Below are 5,402 nucleotides of genomic sequence, written 5' to 3'. Positions count from 1 at the left end.
AATGGGGAGGGGAGCTTTACATTTGAGGGAGACACGGGGAGGGGGGAGCGTCTGCTTCTTTCCGCCTTGGCGACGTTGAAGGCGGTTTCGAGCTCGTGGACGTCTTTGCGTTGAGTTTGGATGGCATGGGGGCGGGGCGTGGGAGTCGTCCTTGGAAATCCCGCCCCCTTTTCTCTCCCAGTCCAGCATGGGGTTACATTTTTCTCAGGTCCATGACCTGTAAGTGATCCTTTACCTAAATTGTGTACTCCCTATTCATTTAGTGTCCTGTATAGTTACCCTCTATCTGTATCCTTCAATCCCCTTCACCTTCAGGAAGTCATCCAATCCCTTTTTGAAACCCAATATTGTACTCTGTCCTATCACCTCTTCTGGGAGCGCATTCCAGGTGTCCACCACCCTCTGAATGAAGAAGAACTTCCTAGCATTCGTTTTAAATCTGTCTCCTTTCAATTTTTCTGAATGCCCTCTTGTTTTTGTTGTCCCCGCTAGTCTGAAGAATCTGTTCCTCCATCTTCTCTATGTCTTTCATGATTTTATAAGTCTCTATCATGTCCCCTCTAAGTCTCCGCTTTTCCAGGATAAAGAGCCCCAGCTTCTCCAGCCTTTCAGCATACGAAAGGTTTTCCATGCCCTTTATCATCCTAGTCGCTCTTCTCTGGACCCTCTCGAGTATCACCATATCCTTCTTAAGGTACGGCGACCAGTATTGGACACAGTACTCCAGATGCGGGCGCACCATCGCTCGATACAGTGGTAGGATAACTTCCTTCGTTCTGGTAGTGATACCCTTTTTGATAATGCCCAACATTCTGTTCGCTTTCTTTGAGGCCGCTGCACATTGCGCCGCCGGCTTCATTTTTTTATCCACCAGTACCCCCAAGTCTTTTTCTAGGTTGCCTTCCCCCAGTACCCTCCCTCCCATCGTATCGCTGTACATCGGGTTCCCTTTCCCTATATGCAAGACTTTACATTTATCTACATTGAAGCTCATCTGCCATCTTTCTGCCCACTCGCTCAGTTTGTTCAGGTCTCTTTGTAGATCTTTGCTTTCCTCAACAGTTCTGACCCTACTGAAGAGTTTTGTGTCGTCTGCGAATTTTATAACTTCGCACTTCGTCCCTGTTTCCAGGTCATTTATGAATATATTGAACAGAAGCGGTCCCAACATTGACCCCTGTGGGACACCACTTGTGACCCCTTTCCAGTCAGAGTAGTGTCCCTTTATTCCTACCCTCTTGTTTCCTGTCCGCCAGCCAATTCCTGATCCATCTGTGCATGTCCCCTACCACCCCGTGACTCCACAGTTTTCTTAATAGGCGATCATGAGGTATCTTATCGAAGGCTTTTTGGAAATCCAGGTATACGATGTCTATGGGGTCACCCTTGTCTAATTGTTCGCTTATCCCCTCAAAGAAATGAAGTAAGTTCGTTTGGCATGATCTTCCTTTACAGAAACCATGCTGGCTTGTTCTCATCGGATTATTTTTTTCTAAATGCTAATTGATACTTTCCTTGATCAATGATTTGGCCATCTTCCCCGGAATATGCATGAGATCTATTTGCATGCACTGCTTTCAATGCATATTCATTGAGGAAATCCTGATAACCCGACTGGATTCTGGCCCTTGAGGACTGAAGTTGCCCACCTCTGGTCTAGCACCTCTTTTTCAAGTTCAGTTAAGTTTTACTTTGATTTTTTTTTTAATCATTTTGTTTTCTTATTCATTCGTGCTTGCACATTTGGATTATTGCAGTGCCCCTTTTCAAGGCAGCCTTCTAGTTCAGTGTCCTTCATGGCCAAGGAGCCAATGGCAGATCTCTAAGGTGACTCCCATTGTCTCTACCCAGTTTCTGGACAGAAAGAGGGGGGGAGGGGATGAGCCACGTGCTTGAACGAAAAGGCATTTCTCAATAGACAGAAGTTATCTCCCAGTGAAATTTGAAAGTAGGCCAGTGAGGATAATGTCATTGACACACATTTGGCAGCTCTCCTTCAGCTCATTAGAAACCAAAGCGGCCATAGCTTAAAAATTTAACGAAGACTACTGATCTAGTTGATAGTAGATTACAAGTTGTACAAAATACTGTGGTAAAATAGATCTGTTGCAAAACGATGAGACAGTACTACATTTCTATTTAAACAAGAACATTAGCTTCCAGTATCAGATAGACTTCCACTTAAAAATTTAATTTTAATATATAATATGGGTTTTCCATTATTTTAACATTTATTCCTTATTAACCAAGTCATACCCAACCAGAAGATTCTGTTGATGGTAAGGTAATTCCACTCGCAGAACATTTTACTTCATGGCTCCTTTGTTTTTGGAATAACTTGCTAATCTCAATATGCAGCAGCACGTTGATTAAAGATTTCAAGGTGGCTATAAAGACTTGGCTTTTTGTGCACATCTTCTAGATTGCTCTTTGCAGAATTTCATAGAGCAGTTTGGGTGACTCCTGTGGAGACCTCTGTCCTTTTACTTATTTCTGTTCTGTGTTAAATGCACGCAGTATGTATTAGAGAATGACACGGTGAAAAAATTGGTCACCGCCCCGTCCCCGTCTCACCATCCTCTGCACCGCCCCGTCACCGCCATTCCCTTCACCGCCCCGTCACCGCCACTGCCACCCCATTCACCGCCCCGTCACTGCCACTGCAACCCCATTCACCGCCCCGTCACCGCTGCATACATAAAAGCCTCAAACGGGTACGATTTTATATACTTTTCTTTATTTACGTATAAAGGAAACATTCTTTAAAACTTTAAAAGTTTAAAACTTAGTTAAATAAGAGTAGCCCAGCCAGACTTCAGCACGGAGCTGGTCCTACTAGAAACCTCTAATGTGGCTTAGTAATAGAGACCCTAAAAGCAAATAATCTCACCTGCATCAGAGCAAATGAAAATTTCAGCATGAGAATGTGTATGCTATTGGAAAGAGTAGCTCAGCCAGACCTCAGCACGGAGCTGGTTTTTTTTTTTTTACACAAACATTCCTTTCCTTACCTCAGCTTGTAACCTATGAAGTTTTCAGGTTTTCAAGAAGCTGCGAAATCCAAATCCTCTGCTCGGCTCCGAAATCACAATCGCTACTGCTGCACTACAAGCCATTAAATATCATGTGCGGCAGTAGCGATTGGTCCCCTACTTTGATCTGACAAATGAGGAGCCAGTATATTGGGGGGCGGAGTCAATGCGGCAACGTGCAAGTTGGATCGAGAGTTGGAGGAGACAGACAACATGGCGGAGACATCAAACACCCGGTCACGAACACGGTGAAACACAGGTAAATAGCGGTTCCTAGAAGGGGGTACATTGGCCTGCGGGGACAAATCTTTTCATCGTTTTTGCGGGCGGTGAAAACTTTTGTCCCCGTGTCTGTGGCGATTTGGCTTTGGAGTCACCATAACCCGCAGCCAAACCGCAGCCACGCCGCGGCTCCCTGCGGGGATCGCTCCCCATGTCATTCTCTAGTATGTATCTTTCCTTTCTGTAATAGAATTTCTTTCCTCACTTTTATTTTTAGACTGTAAACCGCTTATTTATGTTTGTGCAGTTTTGGTGGTATAAAAAATTTGAAATAAAATATAATAAAACTTTGAAACTTCTTCTCCTTGCCCCTCCTCGAGGCCTTCCTCCTTCAGCCCCCTCCCTACAAGTCTAGCACCTCTCTTTTTCCTTCAGCCCCTTCTCTGCAAGTTCAGCACCTGTTGTTTTGTATTGGCTTTCCTTCTCCAATTGAAACTTAATTTTTTTTGTGGGCAGTGGCAGCCAGAACACATGGTCCGGACCAACCCAGAGCCTTTTCTTGCCACATCTCATCCCTCTGATATAACATTCTGTTTATGCAAGAGTGGGATATGGCAATGGAAACGCTCTAGGTCAGGCTGCTGCCCATAAAGAAATGAAGGTTTGACAACCGGGGTGGGTGGGATAGCTGGTAGGACAGTGGAGAGGTGCTGAATCTACAGTGGGAGGGAAGGGATGAGAGAGACATGTTGCAACCTTTAAAAAGTGTTCTATATGCCAGCACTGTGACAGAGCTCCTAGATGTTCACAGTGGTTAAGAATTGCTGCTTTAGAATCTTACGCTCAATGTACAAAAATCTATTGAATATGTCATCATATATAAGAGCTAGATCTGTTGCTGGAGAAAACTAATGCTGTTTGTTTGTTTTTGTGTGTGAGGGGCGTGGAAATCCGAGAGACTCACAACTGTACAAGAATGGGAGAAGAAAAAACTGGACAGATGGGGGGAACTGCACCTAGTGTAGAACCCCCTCCCCCACATGCCTTGTAAGTTAAATGGTTTACTTAGCTGGCGGAGGGTACCCACACAGGATGCATCCAGAAGATATTACCAGCAAATATGCCTGCATCTCTCCTAAAGATAACTTACTCAAGCTGTGGTCCCATAATTTGAAAAGAACTCTTTCTTAACTATGGCATCCACTTCCAAATAACGTCAATTGGATTATATTCTAACTTTCTGGAAACAACTGAAAAGCACATTTTTTAAAAAAGTATTTGTTAATATCTAGGCTCAATTTATATAGGCCTGTCCAGTAAGAGTGCAAGATTTGAATTGGGCACCATTGCTGTTTTGTTTAAACAGGGCTGCAAATTTCACAGCTGTCATGTAGACACATTGTGATTAGTAGTCATGGATTGCTACATGAATGGACAAGGTGTTATTATTTAATTTAATGTGGTGTCTTATATACTGCTAAATCTCCCAAAGGATTTGAAGCGGTTTACAAAATAATTAAATTGACTTAAGTAATGGCCAAAAATCTAATCGGGTGCTTTGAATTTCCCTCTCTGTGAAAATGTATTACAAATATGGGGAAAGTTTTACTGGAACAGTTTGCAAATTGTGTTCAATTTTTGGTTAACAGAATGCACGAAATTAGTCTACAGTTAAAAGATTGATCAACAAATTTGAGCAAACTAGTTTGGTTGTGGAGATGAAAACAGCAAGGTTCCCTCACACTGACCGGTCTATAAAAACATTGCCGCAGTGAGTGAAAGTGTTACCGAGAGTCCAGGAATCTTGATTTGCCATCGTTCACAGCAATTGGACATTTCAAGAATCTCCAAACAGCAAATTCTCACAAAAGAGCTCAACTGACGCAAAAAACTGCAGCCAGTGGACCACCCGCAGCGCCATGCATTTGTCAATTGGATGTTGGAAAACCAAGAAGTGGACGGCAATTCTTAGGAGAAAATTATCTTTAGCGATGAGGTGCACTTTTACCTTAATGGGTACGTGTAAAAACAATCCTCGAGTGATTCTTGAAAAGCCAGCACATGCACCGTGAAGGAGATTTGACGTGTCATTGTGAGAACTGAGCCGCAGTTATTTGAAAATGTAATGGAAAATTTCATTCAAAATGC

The sequence above is a fragment of the Geotrypetes seraphini genome, chromosome 8 (genome assembly GCF_902459505.1).
Source record: "Geotrypetes seraphini chromosome 8, aGeoSer1.1, whole genome shotgun sequence".
In the NCBI taxonomy this organism is placed as follows: domain Eukaryota; kingdom Metazoa; phylum Chordata; class Amphibia; order Gymnophiona; family Dermophiidae; genus Geotrypetes; species Geotrypetes seraphini.
The sequence above is the reverse complement of the archived record's forward strand: the minus strand, read 5'-3'. Positions refer to the sequence as shown.